This window comes from Oncorhynchus masou, chromosome 21, assembly GCF_036934945.1.
Source record: "Oncorhynchus masou masou isolate Uvic2021 chromosome 21, UVic_Omas_1.1, whole genome shotgun sequence".
Classification (NCBI taxonomy): domain Eukaryota; kingdom Metazoa; phylum Chordata; class Actinopteri; order Salmoniformes; family Salmonidae; genus Oncorhynchus; species Oncorhynchus masou.
Window position 1 is genome coordinate 25,976,814 of NC_088232.1, and position 19,980 is coordinate 25,996,793.

The following is a 19,980-nucleotide window of genomic DNA, read 5'->3' on the forward strand; positions in this document are numbered from 1 at the left end:
CTGATTCTACAGCCTAGGTCTGTGCTATCTCTAGCAACCATCTTAAAAACTCCATTCGTGAGCTGAATTCAAAGTGTCCCCCGTACAACAGCCTCTGCTACACAGGCTTTCAACGGACTGAGGTAGCAAGATACCATGCTCTCACAGAAAGATAAGATAGTAGTGATAGATAACGACAGCCATGCACAGACTCTGGCACAGCTACAGTATTATATAATTAGAATCATAACGACGCAATGCTATAGTGAGGTTCTGTATCATATGTGAGAGAGATTCAAAAAGACACTCGCACATTTTCGCTATTTTGTTGCAGGTGCATGGTAACAGTGAGATAGCTTGAAAGTAAAAATAAAGTGTGCACGTTTCTCTTTTCTTTCAAAACGATACGATGAGAAAACATTCTTGATCTTATCAACCACAGAGCAAAAGGCACGCAGAGAGAAACAATAGTCCTGAGGTTGATTGGATCTGTGTGTAAATCCCATTCCACCATATCACCCTATTCGACTTTGTACTGCGGCTGAGGTTCATGGCCGAGCAAGGCAAGCATTGTGATCGAAGATCGAATAATAAACGCAAACTACGCAGAATTCACAACCTATATTGATCTTCATATAGGAGCACATTAATTCAAGCTCAGAGTTAAGTTCCCACCAAATATTTGACCTTTCTGAGACATATTTTTGGCCGCCATGTTGGGTTGTCTGTGCGTGAAGGGGAGAGGTGTGATGATTAATACGGATCCTGTCTTTAATGGCCCTCTGGTCAGCTATGGATGTACATCCTGTTCAGGTTACATAACCTGAACATGTATAAAAAGCCATAACATTTGATGACAGGTTACATATTCCACCGGCTGTGCCTCACGTCGATCACTGAGAATACGATGTGCCGTTTTGTAACTACGGCACATATCAAACTGTGTATGCTGAGAAAGAAAGAGAAAAGGTGTAGGATTTGTCCACCTTGCGTGAAAATGCCGCTAGGTCTGTCCATTTATCTGTGAAAACAGTATGGAAGCATATTTGTTTTTACAAAATACTATTCCCATGTTTGTGCCCTTAAGTGTGGTTTTCCTAGCACTATGGTTTGATAGTTTGCTACTGTTCATGCAATGTCTACAGGCACTACAATATTATTTTTGTTCATTCCGATGCTAAAGGCTTAGCAATGTCATGAGCTGCTGAGACATTTTTGTAATTAACTGTGTTTGGTAGAGTTTGTGACTGACTGCTCAAATCTAAGAAGTGTCATCCTTTGGTTTCACACTCTTGGGCCTGAGCAGTGCTAAATGTGCTAAAAGGTTTCTCTGTCGTCCTGGTGAGTACAGGCAGTGACTACTCTCTCCCTCCGTGCCTGGCACACAGACACAGCACACCATGCAATGCTGATGTCTCATCCCAGCATGCAATGTGTCATTAAGATTCCCCTCTCGAGTCATCACACACGCCACAAACCAGCACCAACACACTAACCAACCAACCCAGCTCAATCATCTGCCAGTCTCACCACCCATCTCACCAAGCCTCGATCAAGCTCAAAAATCATACACCCGTCTGTACTGCAAAACTATTTCTCAGAAAAGCCCACTCTCTCTCTCTCTTAATCAATAAAACTGGTGCATGCTAATGATTTCCTTCCCCTGAAGGTCAAGCAGACAACCTGCAAATGGCTGGCGACGGAAAGCAATAGAAACCAGTGAAGGAGGAGAACAGAGATGGATGCACTGTGGGCTTATCCAATACATACAGGGCCTCATTAAAGGGTCATTATAGGCATAATCTCTCTCTCTATATATATATATATATAGAGTATATATATATATATGTAAAAATATATATATATATATATTTTTGTCATTCATTGACATTCATTCATTCATCACTATCTCCCCGGGAGATAATTAGAGTGGATGAATATTGTTACTGTGAGAAAACAGAGGAGGAAGGAAGGAGTGGCAGTCCGGAGCTTCTGAAACAATGCATATGATATGTGGCACTGCACTGAGCCTGTGGGATCACTCACATCAAAGCAATGTTAATTCACAATAAGTAAGAATCGACTCAAAGCTTTCTATTTCATTCCTGTCAGCACAGTATGTCATGCAGCCTGTCAACATTTAAACTCAGCTGCTGCAATGGGAAAATACAATGGGTTTTGCAAAAAACATTTGCCTTTTTATATGACATAATGATCTCTAACATTAAACACAAGCTGGTTACATACATTTAAGGAAGTAGTCGTAAGTGGAGCATTCACAGTAAGCATAGTGTGCTATGTACTGAGCAGACAAATAGCATTACCGTGGATAACTACTAAAGCCATGGCAGCAGAAGCTAAAATGGAGTGGGTTTAGCATTATTTATTTTATTTATTTTATTTTAATTTCACCTTTATTTAACCAGGTAGGCTAGTTGAGAACAAGTTCTCATTTGCAACTGCGACCTGGCCAAGATAAAGCATAGCAGTGTGAACAGAAAACACAGAGTTACACATGGAGTAAACAATTAACAAGTCAATAACACAGTAGAAAAAAAGGGGAGTCTATATACAATGTGTGCAAAAGGCATGAGGAGGTAGGCGAATAATTACAATATTGCAGATTAACACTGGAGTGATAAATGATCAGATGATCATGTACAGGTAGAGATATTGGTGTGCAAAAGAGCAGAAAAGTAAATAAATAAAAACTGTGGGGATGAGGTAGGTGAAAATGGGTGGGCTATTTACCAATAGATTATGTACAGCTGCAGCGATCGGTTAGCTGCTCAGATAGCTGATGTTTGAAGTTGGTGAGGGAGATAAAGGTCTCCAACTTCAGCGATTTTTGCAATTCGTTCCAGTCACAGGCAGCAGAGTACTGGAAGGCGGCCGAATGAGGTGTTGGCTTTAGGGATGATCAGTGAGATACACCTGCTGGAGCGCGTGCTACGGATGGGTGTTGCCATCGTGACCAGTGAACTGAGATAAGGAGGAGCTTTACCTAGCATGGCCTTGTAGATGACCTGGAGCCAGTGGGTCTTGCGACGAATATGTAGCGAGGGCCAGCCGACTAGAGTATACAAGTCGCAGTGGTGGGTAGTATAAGGTGCTTTAGTGACAAAACGGATGGCACTGTGATAAACTGCATCCAGTTTGCTGAGAAGAGTGTTGGAAGCAATTTTGTAGATGACATCGCCGAAGTCGAGGATCGGTAGGATAGTCAGTTTTACTAGGGTAAGCTTGGCAGCGTGAGTGAAGGAGGCTTTGTTACGGAATAGAAAGCCGACTCTTGATTTGATTTTCGATTGGAGATGTTTGATATGGGTCTGGAAGGAGAGTTTGCAGTCTAGCCAGACACCAAGGTACTTATAGGTGTCCACATATTCAAGGTCGGAACCATCCAGTGTGGTGATGCTAGTCGGGCATGCGGGTGCAGGCAGTGATCGGTTGAAAAGCATGCATTTGGTTTTACATTTCGTTTAAGAGCAGTTGGAGGCCACGGAAGGAGTGTTGTATGGCATTGAAGCTTGTTTGGAGGTTAGATAGCACAGTGTCCAATGACGGGCCGAAAGTATATAGAATGGTGTCATCTGCGTAGAGGTGGATCAGGGAATCGCCCGCAGCAAGAGCAACATCATTGATATATACAGAGAAAAGAGTCGGCCCGAGAATTGAACCCTGTGGCACCCCCATAGAGACTGCCAGAGGACCGGACAGCATGCCCTCCGATTTGACACACTGAACTCTGTCTGCAAAGTAATTGGTGAACCAGGCAAGGCAGTCATCCGAAAAACCGAGGCTACCGAGTCTGCCGATAAGAATATGGTGATTGACAGAGTGAAAGCCTTGGCAAGGTCGATGAAGACGGCTGCACAGTACTGTCTTTTATCGATGGCGGTTATGATGTCGTTTAGTACCTTGAGTGTGGCTGAGGTGAACCCGTGACCGGCTCGGAAACCAGATTGCATAGCGGAGAAGGTACGGTGGGATTCAAGATGGTCAGTGACCTGTTTGTTGACTTGGCTTTCGAAGACCTTAGATAGGCAAGGCAGAATGGATATAGGTCTGTAACAGTTTGGGTCCAGGTTGTCTCCCCCTTTGAAGAGGGGGATGACTGCGGCAGCTTTCCAATCCTTGGGGATCTCAGACGATATGAAAGAGAGGTTGAACAGGCTGGTAATAGGGGTTGCGACAATGGCGGCGGATAGTTTCAGAAATAGAGGGTCCAGATTGTCAAGCCCAGCTGATTTATACGGGTCCAGGTTTTGCAGCTCTTTCAGAACATCTGCTATCTGGATTTGGGTAAAGGAGAACCTGGAGAGGCTTGGGCGAGGAGCTGCGGGGGGGCCTGAGCTGTTGGCCGAGGTAGGAGTAGCCAGGCGGAAGGCATGGCCAGCCGTTGAGAAATGCTTGTTGAAGTTTTCAATAATCATGGATTTGTCGGTGGTGACCGTGTTCCCTAGCCTCAGTGCAGTGGGCAGCTGGGAGGAGGTGCTCTTGTTCTCCATGGACTTCACAGTGTCCCAGAACTTTTTGGAGTTGGAGCTACAGGATGCAAGCTTCTGCCTGAAGAAGCTGGCCTTAGCTTTCCTGACTGACTGCGTGTATTGGTTCCTGACTTCCCTGAACAGTTGCATATCGCGGGGACTGTTCGATGCTATTGCAGTCCGCCACAGGAGGTTTTTGTGCTGGTCGAGGGCAGTCAGGTCTGGAGTGAACCAAGGGCTGTATCTGTTCTTAGTTCTGCATTTTTTGAATGGAGCATGCTTATCTAAAATGGTGAGGAAGTTACTCTTAAAGAATGACCAGGCATCCTCAACTGACGGGATGAGGTCAATGTCCTTCCAGGATACCCGGGCCAGGTTGATTAGAAAGGCCTGCTCACAGAAGTGTTTTAGGGAGCGTTTGACAGTGATGAGGGGTGGTCGTTTGACTGCGGCACCGTAGCGCATACAGGCAATGAGGCAGTGGTCGCTGAGATCCTGATTGAAGACAGCGGAGGTGTATTTGGAGGGCCAGTTGGTCAGGATGACGTCTATGAGGGTGCCCTTGCTTACAGAGTTAGGGTTGTACCTGGTGGGTTCCTTGATGATTTGTGTGAGATTGAGGGCATCTAGCTTAGATTGTAGGACTGCCGGGGTGTTAAGCATATCCCAGTTTAGGTCACCTAACAGAACAAACTCTGAAGCTAGATGGGGGCAATCAATTCACAAATGGTGTCCAGGGCACAGCTGGGAGCTGAGGGGGTCGGTAGCAGGCGGCAACAGTGAGAGACTTATTTCTGGAGAGAGTAATTTTCAGAATTAGTAGTTCGAACTGTTTGGGTATGGACCTGGAAAGTATGACATTACTTTGCAGGCTATCTCTGCAGTAGACTGCAACTCCTCCCCCTTTGGCAGTTCTATCTTGACGGAAGATGTTATAGTTGGGTATGGAAATTTCTGAATTTTTGGTGGCCTTCCTGAGCCAGGATTCAGACACGGCAAGGACATCAGGGTTAGCAGAGTGTGCTATTAGCCCACTATGCATATATACAATGATATAAAGGTATGGCAGCATGGCAGATTAAGCCAATCTCACATAGTTCTAGTCCAAGGACCCAGCCAGGCAATTCAGCAATTGAATAATCCAAAGAAGTGTAAAGAAGAATTATAATTGTAATATCTCTCCCTTTCCCTCTCTCACAACGATTCTCTTCCTACCTCTCCTGCTTCCCATTGGGGTACTTACCCAATTGAGTAGCTCCACAATAACACATATGCATTAGGTTTGATAAAAGCCCAATCTAACTTCATGTGATTTATAGAGTTTCAGTCATGCACTGCTTTTAAATTTGTTCACACTCAGACATAGCAAATACTGTGGAGTGGAGACTGTCCTATCATCCTTTCACCTGTACTCATGGGTTTATTCAACTCAATGCCCTAACTTGCTCGGCTCCTCCAGACACTTTCCTCTAATGCAAGAAATACTTAAAATATCCCCACCACGGCATTAACTCTCTCTCTCTCTCTCTCCTCTCTCTGTCCCGAGATATTTAACTTCCTCAATTATTCATCTCTTAATCTTCTGGCTACTCTTTTTTATTTTTTTATTTTTTATGTGTTTATCTTTAAGTGCATCGGGGAGAAATAATACATTACATACAGAACTTAGTATTCAAACTGATACTTGGGTCACAGAAAGATAATATTATATAATAATATATTATATATTATATAATATATTCCATAAGAGTGCATGCTCAAAGGACCTAAAACTAGTTGGTGTTTGATCAATCGTTTTCAAATAGTTTTTTATTGTTCATTTTATTTTCTCAACAACATCCATACATAAACAAAACACAATCAACAGAGGAACACACATTTCAACAAACATCAATGACATCATACCTGCTCATGTTCCCACAGCAACCATACACATCATGTCTCACAACCACACTCCCCCTCATCCTTCATCCCCCGGAACATTCCATCAACCATTTTCAAATGAGAGAGATATTGCAGGGGCCTACATTTGTACTCAGCACTACTGTCTGCAGGCTTATGGTACAATACATTAACAAAAATATGTGGACACCTGCTCGTCGAACATCTCATTCCAAAATCATGGGCATTAATATGTAGCACTCGGCGATCCCGTTCTGTGAGCTTGTGTGGGCTTTCACTTCGCGGCGGAGCCGTTGTTGCTCTTAGACGTTTCCACTTCAAAATAACAGCACTTATAGTTGACCGGGGCATCTCTAGCATGGCAGAAGTGTAACGAACTTTCTTGTTGGAAAGGTGGCATCCTTTGGCGGTGCCATGTTAAAAGTCATTGAGCTCTTCAGTAAGGCCATTCTACTGCCAATATTTGTCTATGGAGATTGCATGGTAGTGTGTTCGATTTTATACACCTGTCAGCAACGGGTATGGCTAAAATTGCCAAATCAACTAATTTGCAGGGGTGTCCACATACTTTTGTATATAGTGTATGATCCTCATTGAAGCAATAGACACCATTATAGTATTACACTGTGGATTCTATATTGAATACAGATGTGCACAAAGCAATTCCAATTCATTACTGTGTGTGCAGCAATACGGGGGCTGGCTCCCAGAGAGCACTCAGACGCACCATAAAACCTAAAACCCAACCTTCGTTATCACAACGCATCAGGAATAGTTGTAATCTGATCTCATCTCTGATAAATACACTGCATGTCTGCATTGTGACAATTCCCAACAATAATCCAACAATGAGTATGGTACAGGCCACATCGCCACAGAATGAGATAGCCATTCTGTCAATCGACAACAGGCATGAATAATAGAAGATGAGCCAACCAGGGCAGATGGCTGCCACCTCATAGGAGTTGGGGATTAGGGTTGCATGCTCCATCACACTAAACATGATATATGACAGACATACAAACTGTACACTGTACCAGGCTGGCTACCTGCTCAACGTGCATCATTAACAGTGTGCTAAGTACAGTTCCAAGGAACACCACTATTCATGCATGTATTCATATCCACCAGGCAAACTCAATCAAGCCCAGCTGAAGTGTTTGAAATAAACTAATTTGAAGGTCCAGTACAGTGCAGGTCTGAACTGTACCTGGTTAATCACTAGCAGTGTCTTGAGTATGGTTCCAAATGATCATCACTAATCACACTGATAAACACACACACAGCTATATAAAGCAATATATCAGCTGTGCTAATCAAACCAAACTGTTCTGGGAACAGACACCAGGTGGTCCAACCAGCTCAAAGCACCATCAATGATCCATATGGTTTCAACCATGGATCTCTTTGTTGGTTGTTTGGAAAATGCAATACATACAGTACATTTGTGGTTTTGCTAAGTCAAAAGTTTGGACACACCTACTCATTCCAGGGTTTTACTTTATTTTTACTATTTTCTACATTGTAGAATAATAGTGAAGACATCAAAATTATGAAATAACACATTTGGAATCATGTAGTAACCTAAAAGGTATTCAACAAATTAAAATATACTTTATATTTGAGATTCTTCAAAGTAACCACCCTTTGCCTTGGTGACAGCTTTGCACACTCTTGGCATTCTCTCAACCAGCTTCATGGAATAGTCACCTGGAATGCATTTCAATTAACAGGTGTGCTCTGTTAAAAGTTAATTTGTGTAATTTCTTTCCTTCTTAATGCATTTGAGCCAATCAGTTGTGTTGTGACAAGGTAGGGGTGGTGTACAAAAGATAGCACTATTTGGTAAAAGACCAAGTCCATATTACGGCAAAAACAGATCAAATAAGCAAAGGAAAACGACAGTCCATCATTACTTTAAGACATGAAGGTTAGTCAATATGGAAAATGTCAAGAACTTTGAAAGTTTCTTCAAGCGCAGTAGCAAACACCATCAAGCGCTATGATGAGACTGGCTGTCATTAGGACCACCACAGGAAAGGAAGACCCAGAGTTAACTCTGCTGCAGAGGATAAGTTCATTAGAGTTACCAGCCTCAAAAATGTAGCCCAAAGAATTACTTCAGAGTTCAAGTAACAGAAACATCTCAACATCAACGGTTCAGAGGAGACTGCGTGAATCAGGCCTTCGTGGTGGAATTGCTACAAAGAAACCACTACTAAAGGACACCAATAAAAAGAAGAGACTTGCTTCGGCCAAGAAACACAAGCAATGGACATTAGACCGGCGGAAATGTGTCCTTTGGTCTGAGGAGTCCAAATTTGAGAATTCTGGTTCCAACCGTCGTGTCTTGTGAGACGCAGAGCAGGTGAACGGATGGTCTCCTCATGTGTGGTTCCCACAGTGAAGCATGGAGGAGGTGTGATGTGGGGATGCTTTGCTGGTGACACTGTCTGTGATTTATTTAGAATTCAAGGCACACTTAATCAGCATGGCTACCACAGCATTCTGCAGCGATACGCCATCCCATCTGGTATGTGCTTAGTGGGACTATCATTCTTTTTTCAACAGGACAATGACCCAAAACACACCTCCAGGATGTGTAAGTAAGGGCTATTTGACCATGAAGGTGAGTGATGGAGCTGCACCAAATGACCCGATTTCAACCCACCAGGTCGCAGTTGTAAATGAGAACTTGTTCTCAACTAGCCTACCTGGTTAAAAAAATATATATATGAAATTAAAAAATAAATAAACATTGAGATGGTTTGGGATGAGTGAAGGAAAAGCAACAAACAAGTCTTCAGAATATGTGGGATTTCGAAGACTTTTGGAAAAGCATTCCAGGCAAAGTTGTCATCAACGCAAAGGGTGGCTACATTGATGAATCTCAAATATAAAGTATATTTTAATTTGTTGAATACTTTTTTGGTTACTACATAATTCCATGTGTTATTTCGTAGTTTTGATGTCTTCACTATTATTCTGCAATGTAGAAAATAGTAAAACCCTGGAATGAGTAGGTATGTCCAAGCTTTTGACTAGTACTGTATAATCAGCCCTTTAGAGTAATACAGTTTAGAAGATGAGGTGGCGTCAGCTGGCAACACTGTGTGACGGTGCTGTAGTGAGCCAGAACGGCTCTGTACAGTAGTTTCATATAGCTCTGCCTCTATCACAACCAAAGCCTTGTAGCTGTACAGAACAGCTCTGCCTATTCAGTTTTTGTAGCTCTGCCTCTATCTGTCACAGCCAAAGCCTTGTAAAGGGCTTATCCCATAAGTGGTGTGTATAGTCTTCTCAAATGTGTCACGGCAGGGTCCATGTGTGTCCCTGGGCAGATTAAGGCCAGGCAGAAGAGACCATATCCCCACCTATTCACTCTAATCTTGTCATATTACAGGAAGTCAGCCCAGGGCCTTACAAATTACAATTTACACAGAGACACAAGAAGCTGTTAGCTAACTACAGTACAATGAGATTATATAGATATTATCACGATATGTTTGTATTTACAAACACCAAATTGTCAGAGAATATTGTGAATATTGATATATTTTAACTAAAAGTGGCTAGACCAAAATCATGAAAGATTCTACATTGCCTTGAAATATTGTAATTTTTGGTTGTTAAACCTTCCAGATCTTCTTTAGGAATATTCACTTTTTAAAACAGGAACTAACATGTTATTGTCATTTCATTTAACACCGTGCATATCAATCTATCAATATTTTAGAAACTAGGGATCAGTGCCTCGTCAGTCAAATACGTAATAGCATTACAGACTCACTGGCCTTCACCACAGAAACTAAACTATTACCATTCCTGACGACCACTTTTCTCCTGTTTAAACCAGCGGGTTGTAGCGGGATCAAAACAATTTGCCGCTGTCCCCTTGACAGCTCATTATCACAGACAAACATCCCTCAAAGTACCTCCCACTCACAGACAGCGAGAGGAACTCATTCTAGTCACCCCATCACACTGACAAAGATCTCACCCTGCATCAACAACTTGAGGGACACCAAATGAAAGAAAATAAAACATTGAAATACCTGGTGGTTTTAATTAGTTGTTACCAGATGAGGTTTTCTCCTGCACTAGCAAACAGTAAATCCTCATTTGGTTTGGGATCCTCCACAAGCCTTAGGACTCCAAAGCTCCCTACGGTTCTATCTACAGTATGCCTGTCTGATTCGATGCTGTCTTTAAAATAAGATCAATTGGGTATCAGTGTTTTGTCTATACTATATATGCAAAAACTCTCCCAAATACTTGCTTCCATTATATATCACAAACCAATATTGAAAGGACAACATGTATTCCTTTTTTCAAATCCCAAACAACAAATGATAATATAAATCCATGTGGTGCTTCTTATCAGTCAAATAAAGGTATTGTATCACCTTTCTAGGTGATCCTGGAACATGGGTTTAGACTAAAAGGATCAGTAGAGCAGTCTTCAGTCTAGCCAGTGTGTCATGGGTTAAACAGGACCACCAGGGTCTATCTACATCTCATCTGAATCATTCTCATAGAGAGATCATTATTAACTGACCTCAACATATCATCAGACGCCCAGTGTAGACCAAACTAAATAAACTAAACTAAACAAATCATCAGACCACCAATAAACTAGCCATCCTGCAGCTTCTACAGGACCTAGTAGACCTGATCCACTGATTGGTTTTTAACATTTTTGGGATAGGGGGCAGCATTTCACATTTGAATGAATAGCGTGCCCAGAGTGAACTGCCTCCTACTCTGTCCTCGATGCTAATATGTGCATATTATTATTAGTATTGGATAGAAAACACTCTGAAGTTTCTAAAACTGTCTGAATTATGTCTGTGAGTATAACAGAACTCATATGGCACACGAAAACATGAGAAAAATCCAACCAGGAAGTGGGACATCTGAGGTTTGTAGTTTTTCAAAGCTTGGCCTACCGAATACACATTGAGATATGGATGAGGTTGCACTTCCTAGGGCTTCCACTAGATTTCAACCATCTTTAGAAACTGGTTTGAGGATTCTACTATAAAGGAGGGGCTCATGAGACCTCTTTGAGTCAGTGGTCTGGCAGAGAGCCTTGGTCTCATGAAGCGTGCTCCCGACAGAGTTACTTCTCGTTCCAGTGCTTTTCTGAAGAAAAAGGAATTCTCTGGTTGGAACATTATTGATGTTTTATGTTAAAAACATCCTAAAGATTGATTCCATACATTGTTTGACATGTTTCTAAAGGACTGTAACGGAACTTTTTGAGTTTTTGTCTGGACGAAATGCTCGCGCCTCATGAAGATGGATTACTGGGCTGAACATGCTGACAAAAAGTGGCTATTGGGACATAAATGATGGAACTTTATGGAAAAAATCTGCCATTTATTGTCGACCTGGGATTTCTGGGAGTGCCTTCTGATGAAGATCATCAAAGGTAAGTGAATATTTATGGTGTTGTTTCTAACTTTGTTGATTCCAAAATGGCGGATATTCCTCTGGCTGTCCTGGGTTCTGAGTGCCGTTCTCAGATTATGCTTTTTCCGTAAAGTTTTTTTTAAATCTGGCACAGCGGTTGCATTAAGGAGAAGTCTATCTTTAATTCTGTGAATAACACTTGTATCTTTAATCAATGTTTATTATGCGTATTTCTGCAAAATCACTGGATGTTTTGGAATCAAAACATTAGTGCACATAATGCGCCAATGTAAACTGAGATTTTTGGATATAAATATGCACATTATCGAACAAAACATACATGTATTGTGTAACATGATGTCCTATGAGTGTCCTATGAGTGTTAGTGATTAATTTTATCGATATTTCTGCTTTTTGTGACTCCTATCTTTGGCTGGAAAAAGGCTGTGTGTTTTTTCGACTTGGCGCTGAACTAACATAATCATATGTTGTGCTTTAGCTGTAAAGCATTTTTGAAATCTGACACAATGGTTAGATTAACAAGATGTTTATCTTTCATTTGCTGTATTGGACTTGTTAATGTGTGAAAGTTACATATTTCGAAAAAATATTTTTTTATTTTTTGCGCTGCCTTTTCAGAGGAATGTTGTCTAGCGGAAGCCCTGCGCTAGAAAGGTTAAACAATTTATGATTAAATGTACACATACAGTGATCCATCCTGGCCCAATCTCTATTAACCTAGAGGGGGGAATTCCGACCAGAGTTAAGAGTAAATGGAACGTAATTCGCTCTTTACGTTAGGGGTGGAGATCAAATAAATTAAGGTGTAGCAGAAGTGTGTCTACAGATTATGTATTCTGACCCCAGAGTCAAGGGGGGGGTGGCAGAGTTAGGATGTGTGGTACGCCAGTGCTTCTGTATGGTTGTTCCTGAGGATTGCTAATAATAGTGGATCATAGTAGGATAACGTATTACAAGTTACTAATTTGGAAGACGTAGCCTATTTCAATCATTATGGAATGCATACCATACTGTCACACCCTGACCATAGTTTACTTTGTATGTTTCTATGTTTTGGTTGGTCAGGGTGTGATCTGAGTGGGCATTCTATGTTGGATGTCTTGTTTGTCTATTTCTATGTCTGGCCTGATATGGTTCTCAATCAGAGGCAGGTGTTAGTCATTGTCTCTGATTGGGAACCATATTTAGGTAGCCTGGGTTTCACTGTGTGTTTGTGGGTGATTGTTCCTGTCTCTGTGTTTTGCACGAGATAGGACTGTTTTAGGTTTTCGCACGTTTGTTGTTTTGTCAGTTTATTTGTGTACAGTTTCTTTATTAAAGTAAAATAAAAAACAACCATGCTGCATTTTGGTCCGCTCCTCCTTCTACAGACGAAAGCCGTGACAGAATCACCCACGACAACAGGCCCAAGCGGCGTGGTAACAGGCAACAGCAGCAGCAGGAGCAGCGTGACAAGACTTTCTGGACTTGGGAGGAAATCCTCGACGGGAGAGAACCATGGGCTAAACCAGGGGAGTGTAGCCGCCCCAAGGTGCAGCAAGAGAAGGAATAGACATTGGAGGACGAACTGGCCGGTGAAGGACAGTGGTCTCAGCCTGGAGAATATCGTCGCCCCAAAGAAGAACTGGAGGCGGAAAAAGCGGAGAGGCGCAGGTATGAGGAGGCAGCATGGCGAAGCGATTGGAAGCCCGAGAGTCACCCCCAAAAATGTCTTGGGAGGGGGCTCACAGGGAGTATGGCGACGCTAGGTAGGAGACCTACGCCAACTTCCTGTGGTTACCGGGGGGCTAGAGAGACCGGGCAGGCACCGTGTTATGCTGTGGTGCGCACGGTGTCTCCAGTGCGGGTGCATAGCCCGGTGCGGTATATTCCAGCTCCGCGTATCGGCCGGGCTAGATTGAGCGTCGAGCCAAATGCCATGAAGCCGGCTCTACGCATCTGGTCCCCAGTGCGTCTCCTTGGGCCGGCTTACATGGCACCAGCCTTGCGCACGATGTCCCCGGTTCGCCTGCATAGCCCAGTGCGGGCTATTCCACCTTGCCGCACTGGCAGAGCGACCGGGAGTATTCAACCAGGTAAGGTTGGGCAGGCTCGGTGCTCAAGAGCTCCAGTGCACCTGCACGGTCCGGTCTACCCAGTACCACCTCCACACACCAACCCTCCCGTGGCAGCTCCCCGCACCAGGCTTCCTGTGCGTGTCCTCGGCCCAGTACCACCGGTGCCAGCACCACGCATCAGGTCTACAGTGCGCATCGCCTCTCCTGCGCTGCCGGAGTCTCCCGCCTGTTCAGCGCTGCCCAATCCTTCCTCCTCTACAGCGCTGCCAGAGTCTTCCGCCTGTTCAGTGCAGCCAGAGCCTTCCTCCTCTCCTGCGCTGCTGGAGTCTCCCGCCTGTTTAGCACTGCCAGAGCCTTCCGCCTATACAGCGTTGCCGGAGTCTCCTGCCTGTTTAGCGCTGCCAGTCTGCATGGAGCAGCCAGAGCTGCCAGCCTGCATGGAGCAGCCAGAGCCGTCAGTCTGCATGGAGCAGCCAGAGCTGCCAGTCTGCATGGAGCAGCCAGAGCTGTCAGTCTGCATGGAGCAGCCAGAGTTGCCAGTCTGTATGGAGCAGCCAGAGCTGTCAGTATTCATGGAACAGCCAGAGCGCCAGTCTGCATGGAGCAGCCGGAGCTGCCAGTCTGCAAGGAGCTGCCAGTCTGCAAGGAGCTGCCAGTCTGCAAGGCGCTGCCAGTCTGCAAGGAGCTGCCAGAGCTGCCAGTCTGCATGGAGCAGCCAGAGCTGCCAGTCTGCAAGAAGCCGCCAGAGCCGCCAGTCTGCATGGAGCAGCCAGAGCTGCCAGTCTGCAAGAAGCCGCCAGAGCCGCCAGTCAGAATGGAGCAGCCAGAGCCGCCAGTCAGCATGGAGCAGCCAGAGCCGTCAGTCTGCCAGGATCCGCCAGTCAGCCAGACCCTTCCAGATCCGCCAGTCAGCCAGACTCTTCCAGATCCGCCAGTCAACCAGACTCTTCCAGATCCGCCAGTCAACCAGACTCTTCCAGATCTGCCAGTCAACCAGACTCTTCCAGATCCGCCAGTCAACCAGACTCTTCCAGATCCGCCAGTCAACCAGACTCTTCCAGATCCACCAGTCAACCAGACTATATTTTTGATTCATCAATATATTTAGCGTGTAAAGGCTCTCCAAACTGTTTTTTGCTGTAACGGCGTTCTTCGTTTGTTGAAAGAGAGTCGGACCGAAATGCAGCATGGTGGTTACTCATGTCTTTAATGTAGAAGATAGCGATACATGAAATAACTTAAATAAATACAAAACAACAAACAGAACGTGAAAACTAATTACAGTCTATCTGGTGAACACTACACAGAGACAGGAACAATCACCCACGAAATACAAAGTAAAACCCAGGCTACCTAAATACGGTTCCCAATCAGAGACAACGAGAATCACCTGACTCTGATTGAGAACCGCCTCAGGCAGCCAAACTTATGCAACACCCCTACTCAGCCGCAATCCCAATAACTACAAAACCCCAATACGAAATACAACAACATAAACCCATGTCACACCCTGGCCTGACCAACTAATTAACGAAAACACAAAATACTAAGACCAAGCGTGACATTTTGCATTATTATTCATAAATATTTTTCTAACCCTAAATAATATACAAGATCAGAGTATTTTTTTTATCTACCAATTGGTGCTGAAAAGGAGATGAATATGCATCTATTGACATGGCTTCTTTCATTGATCCCTAATATTCTGAACTGTTCTCCATATATTCTAGTGAGTCTGTCACGAAAATTCAAATGAAACAAATATAAAGGGATGGCTTTCGATAAATGTACTGAAAACCCTATTGAATGAAAACTCCCAGAGAAAATATGTTGGCCAGCAAGTGGGAGGGTTTTTAGCGGTTGAATTAAATCTATTCAGTGTGCAAGGTAACCACTCCTAGAAAGCCTGTTACCACCTGCATAAGGTAAGTCTGAATACCAACTACTGAGACATACGTAGGAAAGGTGTTCATATGAAAGGTGTACATTTCCTAAGTCTGGATTGGGCCCCTAGTGCTTAAATTCAATGTGGCCTGGTGACTTTTAGAATTGACTCAACAATCAACTCCTTGCTGAGCAATTAACAGATCATACAAACTAAGACATCCTTAAACTCAGTAAACACAGTATGCTAACACATAAATTATTACCAAAAAACAATGAGAACATCACATAAAGGTCACATACATTACAAATTCACCTCTTGCTCAAGATTAGCAAAGCTGTTTTGGGAGCAGCAAAACCTTCAGTAGATTCAAGCAAACAGAGAAAATGGTTGCTGTCCACGGTGCTGATCGGATGAATGAGTTTGTAAACACTGTTGTGTGTACTCTAACATGCGGAACACAGATCAAGAGTGAAGGGCTGTCCATGGTTCTGACTCCACAATAACACTTCTAGCTTCGCAAGCTTCTGACACAATCTCACTTGTAACTGTTCATGGAGCTGGACTCTTGGCCAAACTACAACAGTCACCACATTACCAGTTTCTTTGACACCATATGATGACTGCATAACACAGCATAGAGCATATACCACATCATGGTAAAACATACTATGCTAACGCCTCTAGAAAGAATACACAGGCATATTGGGTTACATTAACTCACCATTCATGGGTCACATGATTTTTAGCTGAGTCCTACGTCCAGTCTAAATTTCAAACCTATCCAGGTTTAATCCCACCAGAGCTGTCAAGTATCTGCTGACACTTATCAGTCTCCGATATACGTGTCTTGTCTCAGGTATCAATAAATGTGTTCAAACCTGCCATGGTACGTCCTCACAGGCTCACAGGGAAAAAGCACACAAGTATCAAAGACGTAAAGACAGTGTAGTAGAGGACTGTAAGTACTTGCTCTCTGTAGAAAGTAATATTGGGCACCAGTGCTCTGCCTGTAAATGTAATCAAATATGTCATGGTAACTCCTCATACATGCACCCAGAGGGCATATCAAAGGCAAGATGTTATAGTAGACTATGTACTTGTTGAGCACCCAGGTATGTGATGCTAATCCTACCTGGAGGAGGATGTTGTTTTGCAGCGTTTGATTCCCTCAGTCCCCATATCACACTAACAGCAGGATCCTCATACCGGGCTCTTTGATTCCTTGGCACGGGCTCACATCATCACGGGGTCTTAATCTCTACTAGCGTAATTAAAACAAGTCTCCGAGCTACAGGGATCGCTGCCACGCCATCTCCAACGTGCCAAATCCCACCCTGATTTTCAAAAGATAGAGCTTTCAAATTATATCACAACAAATGAAGAGGTCCCTGGGTCTAAAATGAATACCTAATGCACTAGACATAATATTTGAATACATGCTACTTTGATAACCAAAGGTGTATTCCATTGTCCACCCCACCCTAATAGGTGTATGGTAAAGCTGCGGTTGGGAAGTCTCTGCGCCCCCGTCCTCAGTGTTGCCCAGCCCTTCAGAGCTGCAGCAGGCAGCAGTATGGAGGGAGAATAAATTGAATTATAGCACCACCAGCCACTGGAAGTGGAGCTGCAGCTCAGTTTGCCTATATGGTTTCTTGCTCATAGGGTAAGCAATACAGAATACCCTTACATACAGTACTAGTGAAAAGTTTGGACACACCTACTCATTCCAGGGGTTTTCTTTATTTTTTACTATTGCCTACATTGTAGAATAATAGTGAAGACATCACAAATATGAAATAACACATATGGAATCATGTAGTAACCAAAAGTTTTAAACAAATCAAAATATATTTTAGATTATTCAAAGTAGTCACCCTTTGCCTTGATGACAGCTTTCCACAGTCTTGGCAGCTACCCTGCCCTATTAAGGATGAAGTGTCATGGGGTCTGAAGAATTGAAATATGCCTTGTTTATCAGATTACATTTATAGAAGTGCCCGTGACAACCAACATTGCTGAAATCAAAGAAACGCCTTGTTAGAATAATATGGAATTCAAATGGTCATTGATGTAGTCTATTGTACTCACTGGATCCAATAGTTCTTATGTGAAAATTGTACCATAAATACAGAAAGATTGTACAAACATAAATATGCACCATGACCACTGAGCTGAAGTGAATTTCCTTTGGGACACGACACTTTGCCATTCTAAATCACATCCATACATTGCCTTTACCTATACAATGGAAATATACACTTCAGTTAATTTGGATCACCACGTGGTTATTATAGCATCATGTTTGACTAATTTACATATGATCTCTATAAATATCATTCCAGTGCATCAAGACTATGTGGGTATGATTATAATTATATCATAGCGCGTCTATAGCAGCCATTGGTACCATGGTAGTGAGCATGATATATCGCTTGATATAAGATGACGACGACGCCTGAATCCTCTATCATCATCTGAGCATATGCCAAGGTTGAGGACTCTTGTAACCTGTCTGGGTAGCCTACATTTATAAGGCTATAAACACTTCATGGAGGGCATTTGGCGAAAATATCTATCAGGCTGAACTGGCATAGGAACTCAGCTTCCATATAAATAGAGGTGATTTCAATCTGGCCCCTTATGACCGGGTGAGGCCGTGAAAGAGGGTGTCTACGTTAACAACCACCCCTCCCCCTTTCCACACACACACACACACACACACACACACACACACACACACACACACACACACACACGCACACACACACACACACCATTACCACCACCCAAGTATACCACCACATTCACCCAAATCAATTAGAGCAAGATCAGGTCCATGGATAGCAGTGACCTGGCCAAATAAATGATCCCAATGCGTATTTTTAATCTACGCCCAGACACTCAAATTGAAATGCAGTCAGACAGCTAGCATTCGTTCAAACTAACCATTATTTAAGTCTCGTTTTTTTACCCTCCGTTGTTCCTGAATAACCGGTAATACTGAACACACCTGGTTTTCGACAACGTCCTGCAGGTTATCTGGCTATAGAGCCCAATGGGTTCCGCCTTGAAATTCAGTCAACGAACGATGAACGAAAACTAAAAGGACTGATGGAAATGTACAGACATTTACAAACATTTAAACAGTAAAAGTTTACCTTAAAAAGGAACGCCAGCCCTGCTCTGAGCACCGACGATCAGGGGTATCGAATTTTCTCACATTTCATATTTTCCCATGTTCCAATTTTGTTTTGCCCCATTGGATTTAGGCTAAATTAGGCTATATCAATAAAAGGTGCGCTGGATTTCAAAGACCACAACTCTGTCCAGCACATCTCTTCATTGTGCCCGGGTAATTTGACATCGGTCTGTGCTCCTCCGAACCCAATCCACGTGTGTTCCTTTTCTTTTCAGTTTAAAATAAAGATCCAAGAACACCAAAACGAAGAGACAGTCAAATTCCAACGCGTTTCGACAGAATCCTTTGGTGAAAAACGGGCGTTTGCTTTCCCCTCAGACTCACCGAAGACCTTGCCATTCTCCTGCCGCTCGTCGACGCGCCTCACAACAGTAGAGGCTTTCCTCCGCAGTAATACCGGCTTGCTCTATTTAGCTGAGTGTACGTCTCTAGAGCCGAGTGCTATAAAGTGGCTGCTATGGGGAACTCAGATCAAATCTCAGCAGGGAGACCGTTGCACCGCTGCACCTTACGCGCACTTCCCCCGTTCTGCCTCCACCACGTAATCCACAGAGTGACAGTGCCTGTAGCACGCTTGCCCTCCATGCAAGTTATTAAAAGGCTAGGTCTTTCCGTCCCTCTTCTCCAGTTTATTCTCAGCTATTCAGCCCCGAAAAAGCGCGCAATTATCTAAATATATGCTGCTCAGTAGTTATTACATTTAAAACCTCGACCAAAACGTCTATTATGAGGCACAATTAACGGTTCCCCCCATTGCCATCACTGTGCTTTTCCCCAAAGCTCAGTTCTACCATTCCAGATGATTTAACAAACTAAAAACTGCAGTTACTGGGACATGTGATGGTAGCTATTTTCCCTCTCCTTTCGATTGGAAAAAATTGAGGAAGTCACCACGGATTGGCTCAGAATCATGTTCGTACTCCTTGATTCAGCCTGTCCCTCAGTGGGACCTGCTAAGAAATACTGGCGGTAGAGCCTTTGCAGGGCAGACAGAATTTCATTGCAATGAACAAAAGATGGAAATAACGA

At 43.4% G+C, this 19,980-nt stretch overlaps 1 protein-coding gene across 1 annotated transcript in view; it reads right to left on the reverse strand.

The window, feature by feature from the left end:
* Positions 1-19,606, reverse strand: part of LOC135508016 (leucine-rich repeat and fibronectin type-III domain-containing protein 5-like) — a 60,830-nt gene extending 41,224 nt beyond the window's left edge. Inside the window, exon 1 of the mRNA XM_064927894.1 lies at positions 18,911-19,606. The gene's annotated coding sequence lies outside the window, so the exon portion shown is untranslated. The remainder of the gene's footprint in view (positions 1-18,910) is intronic.
* Between the last annotated feature and the right edge of the window lie 374 nt (positions 19,607-19,980).